The 23,461-nt window shown below is 38.8% G+C and overlaps 1 pseudogene; it reads left to right on the forward strand.

Annotated features, from left to right (window-relative positions):
- Window positions 1-16,078: 16,078 nt before the first annotated feature.
- Window positions 16,079-22,722, forward strand: LOC128127466 (pathogenesis-related protein 1A-like; annotated as a pseudogene).
- The last annotated feature ends 739 nt before the right edge of the window (window positions 22,723-23,461 follow it).

Below are 23,461 nucleotides of genomic sequence, written 5' to 3' on the forward strand. Positions count from 1 at the left end.
GGATCGTCCATGCATCTTGTCATATTTTTATCAATATTTGAGAAATTTACATTTTTGGTCTTTGAATACATCTAAACTTTTCGCTTTTTAAAAATGTTCTGGTCCATAAAAAATCGATTTGTAATTTTGGTCTTATTTTTGAAGTTTCAAAATGATTTGAGTAAATTATAAAAGTCAATTACCATGGTGTTTTACTAAACATTGCAAATTTAGTCAAAGTTTAAATTTCATGGTTTACTTCTAGAGTTGATCTTCATAGTAACTTTCATACCACTAAAACATGGGGTCACGCAGCTGTGGAGTAAGAAAGCAATTGTTGGGCAGTTATCGAGTGGGTTTTGGGGTAGCTGCGGTGTAAGGATGGGGAGTATGGTTGCACAAGTAGTTGCAGAGCACTACGGTGTTCAGCATACTATAGTTACAAGGGTGGTGGTGGTGGTCGATCAATGGGTCAGATCAGTTCGTGACGCTTAATAGGCCCAACCTACACAAAATTTTATATCACTCATCTCTATAGATGAAGCCACTTTGTACAAATGTGACCTTAAGGCAAAGAGCATGTGCGCCGACTATTATTAAGAATAATCTCTCTTTAGTTTGTCGTTGGACGTTACTTGATTTCCTTGATCAAGTAAGCCATGTTAAATCAGTGTGTTGTTTATTTTATTCGCGTCTTTAATTGTTTTGTGAATGTGTTCTGTGTTTTTACTGAATTCCTCGATTCTAGCAATTCGTATAAGAGTTGTGGATACAACTGTGACATCCCTAATTTCATGTTCTTGGTTTGTTTATGTTATCGTAGGCAAAGAATGTTGCATACAACTGTGACATCCCTAATTTCACGGTCAGAAAAGACCGATTTGTTTATACTTTATTTTTAAAATCAGAGTAACCTTTTAAAGAATACAGTTGCGGATTTGTTCCCAAAACAAAACTATGACAAAAATTATCAAAGCATTTCTTTAAAGAAATGTATTTTCATTATATAACAAAATCTAGGGATGTCATGTTCAATACAGACCAAAAGCATAAACAGAACAAAATAGACCTTACAACAATTATTCATAACTACTGGCCTATAATCCAAAATCTCTTGTCAAGTCCACCAACTTATACTCTTGTGCCATTACCTGTAATGCAAAGAAAACTGAGTGGGTCAGGCTTGGGAGCCTCGTGAGCATATAGGGTTTTCAACCCACAATAGTATAATTATTATTTTTAATTATCAAATAATCAATTCAAATACCCACCCCCATTATCCCCATTCATTTCTTAAAGATTTATCCTAAGAACCAATTACCCTTCTCCCATTCATTCCTAAGGATTGCCGTAAGGAACTGGCACAATGTCTAGTGCTGCCAAGGTTCTTAGATTACCTCTGGTGAACACGCAATCCACAATAATTAATGAACACCTAGTTCAAGAACACCTAATGAACACTTAGTTCCAATATTACCCAATGAACACCTAGTTCACAAACACTTAATGAACACTTAGTTCAATTATCCCTGATGAACACTAAGTTCAAATATCTAATGAACACTTAGTTCGAATATCCCTGGTGAACCCAATCACCTAAGAAGCACAGAGAATGAAAGCTCTTAGTCCAAACAACGTGATAATACAGTATATCTTGATCCTGCGAAACCACTAATGTTATAAACACATATAGATTATATTTCTAAAACAATATATCCCATCCCGTCGATCCCCACATACTGACCCTATACAATGATCTTACGAAATCTAGCCTAAGGAATCGATATGAACCACAAACTGACAAAGCTGCTTCAGAAATTCCCTGGCAGCAAACGAGGATCAATAAAGACATTAATTGAGGGGAATGGAATAAGTTTCACCACGAACCTTCGTTCGTAAAAGAAAGAACCACAAGACAGTTAAGTCAGGGGTAGTTATATAGATAACAATGCCTAGGCGTGGTCTGACTATCATGAGGTATTATACCCCCAGACTCTACCTATCCCAACATCGAACTTTGCCTAGCAGTGGCCTGAATACATGAGGTATTTCACCCCAGACGCACCCTATCCAGCAGTATAACACCAGACATACCTAGCAGTGGTCTATTACCGACACACTTTATTAGGCAGTCTACGAAGCTCCCTTAATTACTCCGTGAAAGAAAACGCTGACATATGAAGCTCGGTCGATCACTTCATAAAAGAAACGCTGACTCCAAAGCTCTATCAGAATAAAAGTATGGGGAAATACTAGTAGAGTACTCCCGTACGCTCCCGTAACCGACACACAAAATTGTCAAAAAGACTTTGTACATGATAGTACTTCTGGCATATTATAGTACTCTGGTATGCGAAAGACTCGTACCCGAGAACATAATAGTACCCTGGCACAAGCAGCACCCAAGACACAAAGCTTTGAAAAAATACTTCGTACATAAAATGTACTTCTATACGTAGGACGTACTCCACCGATCATAAATCTCACCCCACACATACTCTTAATAAGAGACTACCCAAATTCCAATCTTAATTGAACTAAACATCCCATTTAAGTCTTAACCCATCACTAGGCAAACCTACAATGTTTATAATCAATTTTTGATATTATCTCCATTTAGGAAATGCTAACTAGTGTATACTTAACACAAGGTTTTAAGTAATAGTATCATATATACGCATATTAACACATATTGAACCATATCTGATTCGCACGTTGTATATTATCAAATATATCTAACACGTATTTCGGACAATGACAAATACTTCACATACATATGTATATTTCATATTATAATCAATACTCGTATTTAATATCACGTTCCTAAAAGGGACTATACACATGATACCTTATCGAATGAATACGCTGTTCTAAAATACATAATCCGTACTCCCGGATCTTAAATTTGCCTCATTACCTAATCCATATTCCCGGATCTAAAACTAACCTCTTGATCTGATCCATACCCTTGGATCTAAAACTAACCTCCTGCTCTGATCCATACTCTCGGATCTAAAACAAGTTTATCTCTTTATCCTTTTATCTCATGGTCCAACCCACCTTTTATCACCTACCAACAACCTCATCTACTCATGTTCTACCCAACATATTTTTAGATACAAAATACATATACAGTTTAACTAATTAAAACTTATATAATTCATCCATTCCACAATCATCTCAAATAAACAACAATATATTATACACATAACACGTATTTCATAGCAAATACTTAATATTTATGTGTTAGAAGAAAGTGACCACACACTCACTTGATTAGAAGATGATCAGACAACACTACGACTTATAGAAGTAGTATTCTTGGGTAGATCTGGAAGATTTTCACAAAAAACGGGCTCCTCGCGGGTAGGCCTTGGCTCGGGAATCTCACTTCTCGGGATCTTCGGGACTTCGGAACTTGCTTCGGGGCTCGGGAATGATACCTGGGCTTCGGGATATAATTGGCATGCAAATCGAGGCAAAAACTAGAGAGAAAGGAAGAAAAATGGCAAAAGAATCGGCTGATCTCCGTTTCTATTTATAGGCTGCTGGGTCTGGGATTACGCTGGGCGTAATCTTTAGATAAGCTTTGGTATGCGTGCTACGATTTTCAAAAAATTATAACTTTCGCATACGAGCTCCGTTTTCGACGTTCTTTATATCCACGCGTAGGTGAGATTATGCTCTACAACTTTCATTTAGAATTTGTTGGCTAATTTTGACTTTATTTGTATTATATTATTTTTAGTAGGCCGGGACAGGAAAACTTCGTTATAAATTCATAACTTCTTCATCCGACGTCCGTTTTCGCCTATCTTTTTATCGTTTCACTACAATTGACGAGATCTTCGATTCTCGTTTAGATTGTTTCGACTAAAAACCGCTCGATCTCAAATCGAGTATTCGGGCTGCATATTGCTAAGCTAAAACTTAGAAAAATCATAACTTCCTCATACGAAGTTAGATTTGGACGTTCTTTTTATGCATGCTCACGGTTTAACGAACTCTACGACTTTCGTTCAGATCGCTAAGGCTAAATATCGCTCTAACATAAATTCACTATTTACGTCGCGCTGTGTCGTGCCGGTTCTGTTGCAAAACTTCGACAGTTCATAACTTCTTCGTTATAACTTGGATTTCGGCGTTCTTTATATGCACGGAAACCTTGTAACATATACTATAACTTAGTTGAGATTATTTATTCTAAATAATCTTTCATAAAAAATCCATTTTGACGCCTATCGTATCTAAATTGACTAGCCAGATCTACGGGCGTTACAACAACGCTAGCAACGAAATAACAACATTTTGGCAGATCAAAAAGTCATCTAAATTTTATGAGGATGTTATACTCACAATATTGAGTTGTATAGACATTTTAATACTAAAAATGAACTAATAAAAAAATGATACAAAATAATTATTTCACTGAATATGATCGAACTAAGAATGTATTAAATGGATTTAATTAACATTCTAACGAAGTATAGGAGGTTGAAGTGACAATTAAATTAAGATAAAAGGGTAAAGTGTCACAAAAATATACCTAGATGGACCAAATGTCTGTAGTCTACAATAAGAAGACTGTTTGTTTTTAACGTATGCAACTGTTGAGATAAATTGATTTTTCAAATTTAATTTCGTATCATAAACATTAAAAATGTAGTTTCATCAAAAAAAAAAAACTACATGGTTTCCCGTGTCTTTTTTTGTTTGTTTAGGTTAAAATTGGGTCTTAAGACCTTTGAAGACAGTGGTCCATGTTTGCGCCAGAAAGACCCCGCGCAAACGTTTTTTGATTTGCGCACTTCCAAAAAACAAACACTTTGCGAAGACATATGTCTGCACGGTGCAGACAGAAGTGGTTACGCAGATCTTCAAAAAAAAAAAATCAAACAACCCTTAAGTAAAGAGAGAAAAGAGAAATATAGGTCGATTATTGAGTAATAGAAAAAGTTCAAGGACTATAGTTGTAAAACTTATTTTAATCACCATTCGTAAACTTCCACCTCATTTTCCCTTATTTTCCTTTTAGAAATTAAATATCCTCCTACATTTTATTCATACTTATCTTCCTACCATATCACATGTTTACATGTGACACATTTAATGACACTTTTAATGAAATCGATAATATTTTAGTCCACTTATCCACATTTAATATGGGTAGGAAGAGAGTTGAAATAAAATGTATGATGCTATTTCATTTCTCTTTTTCCTTTTTCCGGTTAAACCTAAAGAAATTGTCATGTTTTCATTCCCCTAATTTTTTATTTTATATTTAATAATATATTTTATACAAATATTATTATCTTTTTGTAGATAATTAAGCTCCATACATTTTTATATAATATTTTTAATTTTTTTAGTATATATAATTTATTTATATATTATAAAAGCTGAAAAAATGGATATAGAGAATGTGGTAATAGGGAGTTAGGGGCGTACTGGAAATTTTTCACCACAACCACACCCATGGTCAAATGGTGCGGAGTTGGTACTCCTTGCAGCCTTAAGAAATCACACAACCCTTGGTTTGCCTTGGTTCCTTTGACTTTTTTCTCGTTTATTCATATCCAACCCTTACCTCTATAAAAACCCTATACACCTTCCTATTGAGGCTGCTACATGAGAACAAAAAAAGGGGAGAGACGAGAAGGAAAGATATTAGTGGCGAGGATTTAAACCCAAAGAAAAGGTTAATTATGTAGCATCAAGTTCCAAGTAATATTTTCTTCTCGTGATTTCCATGTTTATAGAATTCCTACAACCATATATAGCCTTCCATTTCTTTTGTTGTCCGATCAAGCTGTTGGATTATAGAAAGACAACAATGTGTATGTTCATTACGTATTCGTGACTTCAAGGGCCATACTTATTACAATATTAGGAAAATTTTTAAAAAAATAAAAGGAAAAAAAAGAAAGAGCATGTGGAATTGATATGATCAGGCTTCCTAATGAAAGCCTATTCCATCTATTTAATGTCAATGTAGCTTTGAATTTTTGCATGCTAAAAAATATGTAGGATAAATATAAGAAAAGTTACTAATTTTAAACGAAAATTCAATTTCGACACTGCGTTATTTTTTGTCTAAAATTGGACATTTCATTTTCAGTTTGTTACGATTCCGACTACTTGACAGATCAACCCGGTTGCCTGCAGACGTGACATGATGACGTGCTAATTCTAATAACACGACATGTTGTAATGGCATATTGATGTGTTAAAAATGAAAAAAAAATGCACAAAAGACATTAGGTTGTCACTTTTTTCAATTTTGACAATTAGTTTTATTTTTTATTTTTTTAAATTTCAAAACTCCATATTTTTTCCAAATTGGAAATAATGTTTTCAAAAAACATTTAAGTGTATTTTTAGGATGTTACTGGTTTGTACATGTTCCATTAGATTACCATGTTCACGGGAGGGGTTAAAATCCTAAGGTATGTACATGCGCCATAAGAGTAACATGTTCATTGGGGGGTAGAGATGAAAAATGGCAAGCGTCAGTGCATGTGCTATAAGAGTATCATGTTCATGTACGGGATAAAATTGGTCAAGGATTTGTGCATGGTTCGTAATAAGAAAATGCCCACATGAGGGATGAAAAAGGTGTCCGTGGATGTGTTGTTAGAGTACATTCCACCCATGACTTGACTAACGCATGTAGCAGGAACCCCCAAAACCATGTGGTCACAAAGAGTAAAGGTGATGAGTTATAAAGACAACTTAAGGTAGGTTTTTCCTATATGATATTTAAGAGTTATATGATGTTTATGAGTTGATGATGTCTTCCTTATAGTGTGCTACATGATGATTATATATGATATGTTTTTTGAAACTTGATTATATAAAGAGTTTATTATAAGTTAATCCCTTTCTATCTACCCAGATTTCAAGTCCGACGTTGCATTTTGATGTGTGTCTTAGGTGACGATTAGTAGATGATGCTTTAGAGACTATGAGAGATTTGGCGATTTCATGACTAATTTTTGTTCATTGAAATCTTTCCATTTTTTCTCTTTAAAGCATTTTGATATTTATGAAATCTTTAAAATAACCTCATTACTCTTTTTCTATTTTAAACACTTAAACTTTAAAAGAATATCCAAAGTTCTTTGATAAATATTGTTAATCTTTTCTCTTGAAGTACTTGTAAAGTATAAAGCTCTTAGTTAATATTTTACACATTTCTTTGGTAAATCTCTTTATTCGTTTCTGTTTTTGTATTTTGTAACACTCTAAAAATTCCAACCAATTTAAACTTTTCAAAAACAACCCAATTTCATAAAGTTATTACAAAAAGGTTCTCAATACATTTATTATCAGAGTATTCCCCAGAAACCACATCGTAAACACATAAAACTCGAGGAGCGGTATGATCATGCCTTTGCCTTGCCACAGTCTCCTGAAGTACCTGAAACATTTAAACCACAATTGTAAGCCTGAAAGCTTAGTGAGATACCCCCAAAATACCAACGCCATACAATCATAACCATATCATATAACTGATACAGAACAACTATGCACTTCGGGTTTACTGTGTGACTGGTCCGCCGCACCGGCCTACAGTCCACCTGGTCTTCCCACCGAGTGTAGCCATATACATCGAGTCTACAGTGTGATTGGTCTTCCCGCACTGGGCCTTCAATCCACCTGGTCCACTCTCTGAGTCTACAGTATGAATGGTTCGCCCGCACCAGGCCTTCAGTCGGCCTGGTACTCTCTCCGAGCCTCGGCACGTCTGGTCCTCCCTCTTGGGGCCTACAGCCTATCCGGACCGCTTGCTGGGCCTTCGGGATAACCGGTCCGCCCTGGGTATGTTGGCCTACAGCACAAATTAGGAATCACCTCAACCCAACCCCAGTCCAACAACCATGTGCATATAAACATACAATAATATAACAATACGCATCCAATCAAACCGATCTAGCAGATCAATTATCATAACATCATCCTAACCAGGATACCAACCTAACCGGTCACTAGCATAGCATCATCCTATATACCAGGATACCGACCTTAACCAGGTCTCTAACATATACCATCCTAACTATCAGGATGCAACATAGCAAAGCAATAACATAACAACAATACCCGGATTACAATCCGATAAAGGGCCGGCCTTGGTGCCTTAGACCCTGTTGATATAGTGAGGATAACTCACCTCGCGACTACTGACTGAAAAGGATAAGATCACGCTGCTCCAACCTCCGACACGAACTCCACCACTGATCAATACCAAAAGACTGAACTGAATAAATACCCATAATTACCAAAATACCCCAGGAAGACAACTGGTCAACTCTTGGTCAAAGTCAAAGTCCTCAGTCAAAGTCAACCCTCCTGGCTTACTCCACTCGTCGAGTCAACCCGCTGACTCGTCGAGTCCCCATGCTCCGAAACTCCCATAACACGACTCAACTCGCGGAGTCGCCGCTAGACTCGCCGAGTCCCACAACTCTGAGTCTAACCGCACTCAACTCACTGAGTCATCCCTTGACTCACCGATTCACAACTTAACCAGAAAAGGTTAGGACTCCACGACAAAACTCGCCGAGTCCAAGAACAGAATCGTCGAGTCCAAGGTAACATTCAACGTACTCGCCGAGTTGTTCTTCCAACTCGTTGAGTTCCTGCCCATCTTCATCCAACTCGTGTAGTTGAGCCATGTGACTCGCCGGGTACCTCTAGTTCTTAATCCATACAGTGGCTTTCCAAGCCATGCAAGGGCTCCAAACCATAGATCCACTCCCCTACAACCCATCCATCACGTAAAGTGGCAAACTTTACATGAATCCAAAGAGATATAAGAATAAAACACACTTGGGCGAAGGTTTAGGACAAAGGAACTTCACCAACAACTCTCATACAGGAACTTTATGACATAAGGGACCATCACAAGCTTAGATCTGAAGTAGTATCCTCAGATCCAAGCTTCTATCTCGAATTAGATTTCATATCAATGACCATACATGAATCCATGAAGGAATAGCTTAAGGAAATGGTTCCTTACCCCTGAAATGAGCCCAACCAACTGTAGAGTTCTGATCTCCCTAAGTTTCCTGATACAAGCCTCCAACCTTCAAGCTTCAAGCACCAAAGATCCTCCTCCAAGCTCTAGTTCACTCAACAATGGGGTCTCCTCATGAATTAGGGTTTTCTGGATCTCAATGAGCAGCAAAGAGGCTGAGGGGGAAAACATAAGGTTCCTTATATAGGGTGCAAACCCTGAAAAATAGGGTTTTTGATTCCAGTACCAACTCGCCGGGTCCAGCAGCCGACTCGCCGAGTTGGTCACTAAACGCGTGACCAAAATCGCGACTCGACTCGCTGAGTCTCTCCATGGACTCGCCGAGTCTATCCTTCTTAATTACACCAAGCACCCTGAACTTGCACTTCTGAACTAGGGGTGCTACAATTCTTCCCCACTTAAATTAGGCTTTGTCCTCGAAGCCTACTGCAGCTCACAATTCCCGATAATGTCCCCACAATGCATCTCCTCGTATAGACCGACCCAGCTTCCTCCGATCGCTGCTGTCGAACCTCTAAAAAGTCCAACCCTTCTCTCCCAGAGTTTCGACAACCGACTCAAGCTGGCCACCGGCTTCTTTCTCTGATAACTACCCTCATTAACCAATGATCACCCGATGGTACTTTCATCGCCCCAACTCACAACAATCACTTGTCCCTTACAAGGCTAGACATCACCCTGGACCACCGGGTCCTGTCCCAGTACCAATCCCTTTCCTTGACTGGCGTAGCCTTGTCGAATTCACTTATGGGACTCATCCTGCTTCCCTTCCGAAACCATCTTGTTTCTTTCCGAGCTGGCAGGATGGCACATCCTTCAGCTCCTGAGCAACTCCCATGAGCTCTCCCTTGCAGACTCATACGCATGCCGAACCTGCTCTAACATCCTCGGGCTGGAAACCCGACACACTGATGATACCTTCACACATCCCCATGAAGAATTATCGCTACATACATATCTTCCTGATCACAACCATACTGGAAAATCCAAGGCTCCATCCTTGCATCCTCTTCGAACCCTTCTGGTTCTACACTACCGGAAATCTTTTCGCAACCTCAACAGACATCTAACCCGGATGTGTTCCCATACCACTGGTACCATCCCAGTACTTAATACCAATAACTGAAGTACTACCAATAATCCACTTACTCCACTTCCTTCTCTGTTGGAGTACCCATGCTCCTTCCGGAGCTACATGTCATTCCTTTTTCAGGAAATCCACCCAACAACCCTTACCGAACCTACACGTGCCACTGAGCTCTACTTCACTCTACATTATCCATGTAGAGCAACTGCTATCCTTGAACTTCCCTAAGTCTGAATCTGCTTGCAAGGACTCTCGGGTCCATGCACTGCTTTCACTAACTTGATCAACACTTGGGGCCAGACCATATCAATCATCATTCCCTGGCGACGCATTTCCTCATTCTCCTCATACCAAATCCACTAACACGTACAGAGTCTTCAGCATGACTGGACCGCCTTACCAGTCCTTCAGCCTATCTCGACCACTCTCAGAAACTTCAACATGTCTGGACCGCCCTCCTGGGCCTTCAGCCTGTCTGGACCGTTCACAGAACCTTCAGCATGTCTGGACCGCCTCTCTGAGCCTTCAGCCTGTCTGGACCGTTCTCCTGAGCCTTTGACCTGACTGGTACGCCTTCCGGCCTTTACTCTTCCTGGTCTGCTCAACTAGCATACATCATTCCAACTACCCTTCCAGGGAGTCCTTCCTGTTCATACTGTTCTAGCCCCTTAGGGGTTCCGAACTCTCGTCCCGATCCCGAAATCCTTTCCATGGCCTAAACCCAGGCCTAACATCAAACACTATCTTTCCTAAATCCATGGTCTGCTCCCTGCCCCCACTAGTCTGCCACTTACTCATACCAGCCCACACTCTTGGCTGACTGAAACACCGCTGACTCCCAAACAGCTAATTAACCTCAAATACTTGTCGGTCCTCCTGAGAATTTTCTAATTCTCCTCACTTAGAGCACTGACTACCAACCACCGGTGACCCAACCGGCATCACGCATCTCGAACTCTAAGGGTGTTCGACTCCCCGCTGAACACTTCTCAAAACACAATTGCTATACCCGAAAACAAGACCAATCAACCAAAACCTGACCATCAATCCCTTGGGTGCTAACTGATTCCAACCCCTAACTACCGACCCCTCAATAATACCACAAACCCGAAAGATAGAACGAATACAATACCATGAATTATGCGAACAAGACTAGTAGATATAATACTCCATAGCAACCATAAGATAACAAGATATCAAGAAGGAAACATATCCGCAGCTGCATCCGGCTCTGCCATGACGTCCTCTGCTATAAGCTGAAAAGCACGCCCCTGAGCCCTCGGGGGCTCTGCTCCACCCTGACCTCCACTCGTAATCCTCAAAGTGGCCGTTGCTGGAGCCTGCACCGATCCTGCAGCAAGTTATGGACAGTTGGCCCTCAAGTGACCAACCTGATGACACTGATAATAAATCCTCATATCCTAAACTGGGGTTGACTGACGGCAATCCCTCGCATAATGCCCCTCTCTCCCGCACTTGCGGCACACACCACCGGACCTACAAACTCCAGTGTGACCCTTCCTGCACTTCCCCAAGTGCGGCTGCTCTGATCTCCCAACCTAGAATCAACGGTCTTGGACAGTTTCGGCGCCGGCTGCGACTGTGCCGGGGCCTGCCTCTGCTCTCTCAACTGTAACTCAATCTCCAACTCACGCCGTCGATCGGCCTCCTGCATCTCCAGCAAGGTCTCGCACTTCTGCGTAGACACAAACTGGCTGATATCCCTCTTGAGCATACTCAGATATCGGGACATCTGAGCCTGCTCCGAAGCAAACTCTGGGCAAAACATCACTCTCTCAGTGAACATCCTGGTGATATCCGTCACCGACTCTGAGTCCTGCTTCAGCTTCAGGAACTCCTGAGCCAACCTCTCCCTCTCAACCCGTGGAACATAACGGGTACTGAACATCTCCCGAAATTGATCCCATGAAACCGCAGCCCTCTGCGCATCCGAATATGACCCCGTGGTCAATCTCCACCAATCCTTCGCCCCGAGCCTCAACAGGTTCAGAGCGCATCTCACTCTCTGAGCAGCAGGGCATGAACACGTGAAGAAACACCCCTCCACGTCTGACAACCATCTCATAGCAACAATCGGGTCCTGAACTCCATCGAAGGTAGGGGGCTTCGTATTATCGAAGTCCCGATACTGAAAACCTCTACCGGCTCCTCCCCCTGTCGCTGCTACAACCATTGTAGCCGCCGCGGCAGCCGTCTCTGTAAGAGCTGCATAACGCTCATCAAAATACTCAACCATGGCGGTCTTGATCAACCCAAACAGTTCCGACAACTCGGCCTGGAACAACGCAACAACCTCATCATGTAGGATCTCACGAATTCTAGCATCCAACTCGTCTGTGCTCATCTGACCAATAACCTCGGGTGGTGCTGACCCACCCTGACCGCCTCCTCCTGCTCCCGATCCTGACCCGGATCCACTCCTAGCATGCCTCGTAACCACCATACTGAAAATACCGCAAAACATCAGACGCTCTCCCAGAACCTCGGGAACCAACTCCCAACCCAACCCTAGAGGTTGTGGCTTCCTTGATATGTGTATGGGTCCTGTGCTTTCAGTAGTACGGGCCCATACTACCTTCCACACCTACCCATATTTATATCAGGTATCACCACAACACCCTAGTGATGAACATACATAACAAGCACTCAACCCTCACTCCTAGAGGAACACTGGAAATATCATACAGAAAGAAACCCTAGGCTGGCAGGCATCATAAATTAGGCAACTCTATCATGAAATTCCTGAAGATCCCTAGCCTAGTACTAGAATGTTGTTCTATCATATCTCATAAACAAATAACTTGTATGGTATTTTGGGGTTACTTACTGGCTCCGGCTGATCGTACCTCCACGTCCTCCTTTACTCATTTTGAAAACCATTTTAAATTCTCTTTTAAAAACTCTCCTTGATTTGAGACTGGATTCACACGAATGTTCCTCCAATTCACTCAAACAAAGGCTCTGATACCAACTTGTAACACTCTAAAAATTCCAACCAATTTAAACTTTTCATAAACAACCCAATTTCATAAAGTTATTACAAAAAGGTTCTCAATACATTTATTATCAGAGTATTCCCCAGAAACCACATCGTAAACACATAAAACTCGAGTAGCGGTACGATCATGCCTTTGCCTTGCCACGGTCTCCTGAAGTACCTGAAACAATTAAACCACAACTGTAAGCCCGAAAGCTTAGTGAGATACCCCCAAAATACCAACGCCATACAATCACAACCATATCATATAACCGATACAGAACAGCCATGCACTTCGGGTCTACTATGTGACTGGTCCGCCACACCGGCCTACAGTCCACCTGGTCTACCCACCGAGTCTAGCCATATACATCGAGTCTACAGTGTGATTGGTCTGCCCGCACCAGGCCTTCAATCCACCTAGTCCACTAACTGAGTCTACAGTATGACTGGTCCGCCCGTACCAGGCCTTCAGTCGGCCTGGTCCACTCTCCGAGCCTCGGTACGTCTGGTCCGCCCTCTTGGGGCCTACAGCCTATCCGGACCGCTTGCTGGGCTTTCGGGATAACCGGTCCGCCCAAGGTATGTTGGCCTACAGCACAAATCAGGACCCGCCTCAACCCAACCCCAGTCCAACAACCATGTGCACATAAACATACAATCATATAACAATACGCATCCAATCAAACCGATCTAGCAGATCACATATCATAACATCATCCTAACCAGGATACCGACCTTACCGGTCACTAGCATAGCATCATCCTATATACCAGGATACCGACCTTAACCAGGTCTCTAACATATACCATCCTAACTACCAGGATGCAACATAGCAAAGCAATAATATAATAACAATACCCGGATTATAATCCGATAAAGGGTCGGCCTTGGTGCCTTAGACCCTGTTGATATAGTGAGGATAACTCACCTCGCGACTGCTGACTGAAAAGGATAAGATCACGCTGCTCCAACCTCCGACACGAACTCCACCACTGATCAATACCAAAAGACTGAACTGAATAAATACCCATAATTACCAAAATACCCCAGGAAGACAACTGGTCAACTCTTGGTCAAAGTCAAAGTCCTCAGTCAAAGTCAACCCTCCTGACTTACTCTACTCGTCGAGTTAACCCGCTGACTCGTCGAGTCCCCATGCTCCGAAACTCCCATAACATGACTCAACTCGTCGAGTCGCCCCAAGACTCGCCGAGTCCCACAACTCTGAGTCTAACCGCACTCAACTCAATGATTCATCCCTTGACTCACCGATTCACAGCTTAACTAGAAAAGGTTAGGACTCCACGACCAAACTCGTCGAGTCCAAGAACAGAATCCTTGAGTCCAAGGTAACATTCAATGTACTCGCCGAGTTGTGCTTCCAACTCGTTGAGTTCCTGCCCATCTTCATCCAACTCGTCGAGTTCACCCATGTGACTCACCGAGTACCTCTAGTTCTTAATCCATACAATGGTTTTCCAAGCCATGCAGGGCTCCAAACCATAGATCCACTCCCCTACAACCCATCCATCACGTAAAGTGGCAAACTTTACGTGAATCCAAAAAGATCTAAGCAAAAAAAACACTTGGGCTAAGGTTTGGGACAAAGGAACTTCACCAACAACTCTCATACAGGAACTTTATGACATAACGGACCATCACAAGCTTAGATCTAAAGTAGCATCCTCTGATCCAAGCTTCTATCTCGAATTAGATCTCATATCAATCACCATACATGAATCCATGAAGGAATAGCTTAAGGAAATGGTTCCTTACCCTTGAAATGAGCCCAACAAACTGTAGATTTTTGATCTCCCCAAGCTTCCTGATACAAGCCTCCAACCTTCAAGCTTCAAGCACCAAAGATCCTCCTCCAAGCTCTAATTCACTCAACAATGGGGTCTCCTCACGAATTAGGGTTTTCTGGATCTCAATGAGCAACAAAGAGGCTGAAGGGGAAAACATAAGGTTCCTTATATAGGGTGCAAACCCTGAAAAATAGGGTTTCTCATTCCAGCACCAACTCGCCGAGTCCAACCGCGACTCGCCGAGTCGGTCACTAAACGCGTGACCAAAATCGCGACTCGACTCGCCGAGTCTCTCCATGGACTCGCCGAGTCTATCCTTCTTAATTACACCAAGCACCCTGAACTTGCACTTCTGAACTCGGGGTGTTACATATTTACTTTTTATTCATTTATATTCAATTATTTTTATTTGCAGAAAAATATTTTATCACCAAAGAGCGCAAAACTCCTAGGCCAACTTTCATGATGTTCACGCCACTCCAAAAAAATACAAAAAAATATCACAAAATATCTATATACAAGTTGCCATAAGTGTGAATCATATGCTTAAAAAGCGCATAAGGATGTAACAAAAAATTTTAGTATTCGTTTATAGTACGATGCTATCTTGATAATAGTTTTCTTGACTCTTTTAAGATAAAAGAAATAGAAAAGGCAAACCATATTAATAGATGGTGTAATCTTTGTGCATAAGAAGATGGCGTAAGTAAAAAAGTTTCAATTGTATGCTTTAGCATGTTGTTATTTTGTGTAAAGTGTTGAAATAGAATTAGAGTGCATTGCTTGTATTGATATTTAAAGTAGATTACATATATGGTAAATAGATTCCTATTATTGTATGTATATTGAAATTTAGAGATTCTTATTATTGTTATTTATAGGTGAATATGTTGATTATCCCATTTAGAGTCCGTCGTTATGTTGCCAAATTTTAGAAAAAAATAATAATTACTGTATTTTTATTGTTATGCTTATTGCAAGATAAAACTAACAATAAGTGTAGAAGAAGTAGTGGAAGAGGTCGGTGGTGATGAGTCAATCAATGAGGTTGAATGCATCAAACGTGTACTTGGAAAAATGCACGGTTATACACACGGTTATACACATTGTGTAATTCATCTCCCTCCATCATCCAACATCAGTTATCCGACAAAGTAACTATAGAAATGGTGTCATTTAAACTCTCATTTACACTTGTTTGTTTCTTTACCTTAGCAATTCTTCACAACATCAATGCCCAAAACTCCCAACAAGATTACTTAGATACTCACAATCACTACAAGAAAAAGACCCTTTTACGACGCGCAAACCACGACACTCCTTGATTTATGTTACGGAAAAGCGTGTGACATTAAAAGAGTGTCATCTCTTAAAAAAATTTAAGGATTTAGGTCGTGCATTATTGCGTGCCCTTAAATTAGTGTCTAACTAAAAAACACGGAGGGCACCTATACTAAAATGTGTGTCGTCTAAGGATGTCGCTTTATAAATTTTAATGGAACACGCGTTTTCCAACCTTTGATAGCTAAGTGGGAACGAAATCCTCAAAAATTAGAAAACTCCGCCTTTTTCTCATCTTCCTTCGTTTCTACTTTTCTCTTTTCCATGGTTTAGCTTAATGAAGCTCTGTGAATTCCATGAGTTATCGTTATGAAGTATGGAATGCAAAGCTTGATTCTCGTTTGTTTCTAATTTCCCATAGATAAATCAAAACAACACACAGACGAAGAACCCTAATGTGCGTCTTCCTTCTTTGTAGTTAGCGGGAGGTCTTTTATTTTCTTCTAAAATCCCGATTCTCTCATTTTTTCTATTGAGATTGAGGTTTTTTTGCTTCCGAAAATAGACCTTACAAAATCATTACGATTGAGGGCTCTATGATGAAGAACTAGGGATTCTAAGCCCAACAAGGTTTCCTCCTCTCCTTGAATTCATGTTTTCAAAACCTAAAAGGAAATTTAGGTTTCTATCTCCTATTTTAGAGTTATCTTTTTAAATCGTCTTGTTCCTTCACCCAGCTTGGCTATGGATTCCCGGTATGGCATCACAACCCTGCGACTTGGTTACTCTCGAGCCTACAAGGGTCGTTGAAACCCTCAAGAATCTTACCACAAGGTTTCGTGACTACAGAGTGGTTGAGGTCGTGAACTTGTTATCCACTGCCAATGATGGAACCATGATGCATTTATATACGCAGGTGAGTAATCAAATCTTAGTATAGTCATCAGTAAATCTTTTATGCTGTTTGTAAATCTTTTAAATCTTCTAAACACAATTGATGTTTTATTTCTCTACACTCCTACAACCCAGGCTACCGCTTGTTATTTTTGGTTGCTTTGTTACTACATAAGACAACAACCTGGTAATATTTGAATAATTAATCACTGCCTGTTTAGGGATACTTTTTGGTGAACACCAACTGTTTGATAAAATGCCCCAATGAGTGACTCTCGTGTTTTCTTGGACATAACAATGTTGTTGAGCCTCTTGAATCAACCCCTTTATTTGAGAAGTATTGCACATCTTGAGAAGGTAGAATTTGCACATTCGTTTCTTTTGGTAAAATCTTAAATTTATTTTTTTTCTTCTTCCCTAATTGTTGTTTGATTTGCTATGTTTCAGTTGTTGAACTTGTTAGATGTGATCATTGACTATGCAGAAAGCAAGCAAGTTCCTGCTCCTGAAGAATCACATGTTCAGATATCCACTACAGAGAAAAGGGAGAGACTATTTTTGTTTGGATAAGAAAACAAGCTCCTGCTCCTGAAGAATCACATATGAGACATGAGTTAGCCTCTGAAGAATCACCTGTTTAGATGTGATCATTGACAATGCGGAAAGAAAGCAACCAAATAAAAGGAGTTATAACCTTGGAAATGAGTTATAACCTTGCAGTGGATGCTTGAAAAAGACAAGGTCAAAACTAATATGATACACAAATTACGTGTTGCATCTAACAAGTCCTTTAACTTCACCTTTTGCTTTGGAGTTCTATCACCACTACAAACAAGTGAAGTATATTTCTATCTCTTGAAAATTTCCCTAATTTATAAAACAAAAATAAGGTTGTAAATCTTATCGACGAACTATAGCAATTACATAACGAAGCTCTTCAGCTTGGCCAAATGAGCCAATGATTCTCCTCTGTTGACGTGTTAGTCCTTCAAAAAGGCTGAGCCGGCTCGTCATTTTTCTTATGGTCATATGTTGATCTTTTTTCTTTACCAGATAGAATACTGAAGGCTTCATAAATATATTTAAATATATTTAAGCATGCCATTATATCTCTTTTAGTCAAGTTGACCAGGATGACCAGTATCTTATAATTTACTTCATTCTTCAAGTGAATATTATTTGTTTGGCTTACAATCCATGAGGTTAAGCACTATGCACAACAGCAAGTAAACTAGGACTTGATTCTAGTTGTTCTCTAGATGTGAATTTTGTCTCCCATCTTTTAAGTGAAATATTTCTCTAAATAATTTTCATATTTCTTTTGCCTCCCTTGACCCTTTCCTGTTTCATTAGTCTAAGTTTATGATGACATTTCTCTTTCTAATTAGCTACTTTTTATTATGGCTATGTGTTGACGATTGATATGTGGATGTATTCATGGTTTTTGAAATGTAATCTGCTTACTCCTTCTTCTTGGAGTCAGGGAGTTTTTTGCTACAGTTAAATATTTCTTTATTCCCATTTGGCAATTGGCAAAATGGTCATTTTCACAAGTTTAACATATGGGCTTTGCGACCCATATACCAAACCCATTATATTTATGACACCATATGTATGTATATATTTTGGTACTCATTTCATGGTTTCATAATGTTTTTAGTCCATAAATTGTCAACTTTAGCAACAAATTCTCTTTCAAAAAAAAATAGCAACAAATATGTTAAATTTCTGAACATGACCATTTTGCCCCCGTATTCTTCATCTCTTTCATTTCCATGTTCAACAAGTAAGCCTAACGAAATTAAGATCTCTCCTTAAAAAAATTGCATCTGATATCTGATATGTATACAAGATATAGTTGTTCACAATAAGTAATTTTTTACTTCAGATCATTAGAAAGACGCTGATGTATTTCATGTGAATAGCTTTCAAAGTAATTTGTCTACACTGTTAAAAGCAACTCAATTATACTTTTCTTTCTGATTGCTTACCTCTACATATGTCTAATGCAATTTTTATCTGATTACTTTTCTTTTGGATGCAATGACAAAAAAAATCTGAAATTACAATCCGTTATCGCATCAACAATTAACGGCTTAAAAATCTATGTAGCATCATCAATCCTTGATCTGTTTTTTCTTAATATTTTTCTTTAAAAATGATAGGTATATAAAGCCACTGCCAGCTGAATCAGAGACGAAATTTGAATTTAAGAACTTGATAATAGGACAGGCTATACCCTCCAATTTTATCCCTCACATTGAGAAATGTTTCACGGAAGCTGCCAATTCGTAAGTGTTATTATTATTATTATTATTATTATTATTATTAATCATACTTCTGTTTGTTTTATTACCTTTATATCTTTTTATAAAAAAAAAAACTCAACTTCTTTTAATTGTATATGTGTAGGGGTTTTTTGATTAGATTCCCAGTTGAAAATATTTGTGTGGTTATGACAGATGGTGCTTCTCATGCTGTGGTTATGACATAGCAAAGTTCAGTGAAGGGGGGTATTTTGGAGAATGGACACTTCTTGGTGAATACGTTGATTCTTTACATATTGTTGCTTTAGGTGATGTAGTTTGTGTAGTTTTAACAAAGGAAAAGTTTGAATTGGTTATTAGCCCTGTGTCATAGACCTTACAAGATGGGTACAGGTAAGAAATCCCACAATAACCACAAAAAGGTATTGCCAAGTTTCTAATTCTTTATTAATCAATTGTTCAGGTCAGTATGCAGTTTGACTTAATTGCTCTTGTCACAGTGAATTACGCAATTGTAACTCAGAACGACTTAATGTTTTTGATTTATAACTTATTTGTTGCATTAGTGATGGTTTTCCAGAATTGATTGTTGTGTATGAAATGTCTATTTCATCGCTGAATTCGTGTTAATAAATTGTGTATATGCTATTTAGCCGAAGATGGTGATTAGCCACAAGGCAAGGATGGGATATCTGGTGCTACAGGATCTCTATGCTCCGATGATAGACTCAGGGCCGAGGTAATTATTTCTGTAACGCTATGATAGGCTCAATTATCTGTGACTCGCTTTAACATCAACATGAAAGTGCAAATGACAATACTAGAGTTAAGCAGAAAGACATGTCTGATGTCTCTAGAAGGCGAAAAGTAACAGGAAATGCTATAAATAGAATTTGAGTATTAAGTTCAAAAGATGGCTGAATGTTTCAATAATATGTCTTGAAGCATTAAGTTCAAAATATGGCTGAATATTTCTGTAATGCTATGATAGGCTCAAGTAACTGTGTTGCCTTTTAACGTTTGTAGAGCCCTTCTCTCTATTTTCTACTTACTCTCTTTCGAATTTTCATTCGATTTTGAACTGGTGAATGCACATAATCTTGCACAGGAGAATGGTGTAAATGATTTCCTTCCTCTTGGAAACTTAGAGAATGTTGTAAAAGAAATTGATGATCAGCCACTTCCACTTGTTGATGGGATTGAAGATCAACTTGTGGAGTTTTCGATAGCCATGAGAAGTATGATTGCTTTCATTCGGGTGAAATAAAAGTAGGATGCTTTTGTTAATAATAAGGTTCGTTTCTGATCCTTGTGGTTTATGTCACTCATAAGCAGTTGGCATGGTTTTAAGAAAAGTAGCAGAAGCTAAAGCTGCTGCTCAACCTGAGGCTATAGAATGGAAACACAAATATGAATTGGAAAGAGAAAAGAATCTGCAATTGGAACAAAAATAAGAACAAAAGCTAACAAATGTTTCAATTTTGATCTAAAAATGGGAAAATCAGAAAGCTCAGGGACCATTTTTTTATAATTTGCCCTAAAACATATTGTTATGTGCATTTTATTGAATCTTGAAATTTGATATGTATGTCATGACATCTTATATCATTGTGCAAAAGCTTTACTAGTATCTTATTTGGAAATCTTATAAGATCATAAGAATATTATTATGTGCATCTTATTGAATTTTACATTTGCTCTGTATATCATAACATCTTACCATTATGGCAAAGCTTTACTAGCATCTTATTTTGAACATTTGTAGTTTTTGGACTTACTATTTTCTTAGTAATTGAAGTATATATTCAGAAAACCATTTTTTTCTTTCATTTTAGGTCCAACATTTGCTAAGAATCTTGGAAACTTTGAGCAAAAAGTAGGAGGATCGGGATCCTTGAACACTATCCAATTGAGCTTGAAAATGGTGAAAAATCTCAGAGGTGTTGTGGAGAAAATGGGATTTGCTCTCATGTAAGTTTTTGATCAATGTTCAAGTATCGATATTGGTCCAATTTATAAAGTCGTACTTAATCTTCTTCTGATGCTTACTATAAGGGCATTTTAGTCATTTCATTAGTTTTATGTCTCATTAGTTACCTACCTAACTTAGTCACTTAACTTATCTAACGATGCCATAATCAGTATGATGCCTTTGTTGAGATAAATGAGGTCTGTATGGTGAAGTAAGTAGTAAATGAAAAAAGTTGTTCCTTTTTTGCTATGAATGAACTGTAAATGACCATTTTACCCCTTTAACATAGATGCATAAACTTCATGCTTACATATTGGGATTTGTTGGTTTATGTGAATCTAACGGTTGCATTATTCAAATTTGTAGGTCTTGTTGATGTGCATAGTGACAAGCAAAGTAGCTCGAGATGTTGTGAAGGTGGGCAACAAGTTTTTTTAGCTCAACTGTTATTTGTTGAAGACTTTCATCTCTTTCACATTTTATGTATTACATTTATCTAATATTAGAATGAGTATTTGTATGACATTAACTTTTGTGCAATGGATTATATTACATTTGTCTATTATGAGACATGAAATGCAAATTTGATTTGAAAATTAGTAAATCTATAAATATATATATATATATATATATATATATATATATATATATATATATATATATATATATATATATATTTAAATTTATAATTACGATACGCAAAAATGTGTGTCATCTTCATTTATGACATGGCCTTTCTTGACAGCGCGTTTAATGATACACATTGCGTGTCATTAACACGCGCGTCGTAAGGTTACGACACGCGAATGTGTGTCGTCTTCCTTTATGACAGGGCCTTCCTTGATACGCATTGCGTGTCGTAAATGAGCATCGCAATTGCGTGTCATAAATGCGCGTCGTAAATGCGCGTCGTCTCTCGTTATGACAGGGCCTTCCTTGACGCGCATTTGCGCATCGTCTGAGCGTTTTACGACGCGCAATGAGCGTCGTAAAAGGCCTTTTTTCTAGTAGTGAATGCAGCTCGTGACGAAGTGGGTGTCACAAACATTGTATGGAATGCCACTGTGGCTGTCTATGCTCAAAACTATGCTAACCAGAGGAAAGCCGACTGCAATCTTGTTAATTCTGGTGGACCTTATGGTGAGTACCTTGCTAAAGGTAGTGGTACCTTCTCAGCACTGCAGCAGTGAATTTATGGGTAGCTCAAAAGGCTTATTATGATTATGCCACAAATACTTGTGCTGGTGGACATGTTTGTGGACACTATACTCAAGTAGTGTGGAGTAATTCTAATCAAATTGGATGTGCTAGGGTTCAGTGTACAAATAATAGTTGGTGGTTCGTTATTTGCAGCTATTATTCTAGTGGAAACATCAATGGCCAATCTCCGTACTAGTGAATTTGAGTTGTGTTGGTGTAATAAAGAATTAAAGTGATACTGAAACATTGTTTGTCTTTTGATTGCTTGTGTTCATCTTCTTCTCTGTCATATTTTGTAATTATGTATTTAGCAAATATCTAAAGGAAACAAGTCCAAAAATACCATAACAGCATACTGATCATATACTCTTACACGAGATCTTATTCAAGAATTTTCCAGAAAATATCACAAAATATTGAAACTAAAAGTTTAGTATAATGATAGACACATGCATTAACGAATTGATATTATCTACCCACACTTGGTACCTCAAAATACAAATAATGTCTAAAGGATCGTCCATGCATCTTGTTATATTTTTATCAATATTTGAGAAATTTACATTTTTGGCCTTTGAATACATGTTAAATTTTCGCTTTTTAAAAATGTTGTGGCCCAAAAAAAATCGATTTGTAATTTTGGTTTTATTTTTGAAGTTTCAAACGATTTGATTAAATTATAAAAGTCAATCACCATGGTGTTTTACTAAACATTGCAAATTTAGTCAAACTTTAAATTTCATGGTGTACTTCTAGAGTTGATCTTCATAGTAACCTTCATACCACTAAAACATGGGGTCAGGCAGCTGTGGAGTAAGAAAGCAATTGTTGGGCAGTTATCAAGTGGGTGTTGGGGTAGCTGCGGTGTAAGGATGGGGAGTATGGTTACACAAGTAGTTGCAGAGCACTACCGTGTTCAGCATACTATAGTTACA

The sequence above is a fragment of the Lactuca sativa genome, chromosome 7 (assembly GCF_002870075.4).
Source record: "Lactuca sativa cultivar Salinas chromosome 7, Lsat_Salinas_v11, whole genome shotgun sequence".
Lineage (NCBI taxonomy): Eukaryota > Viridiplantae > Streptophyta > Magnoliopsida > Asterales > Asteraceae > Lactuca > Lactuca sativa.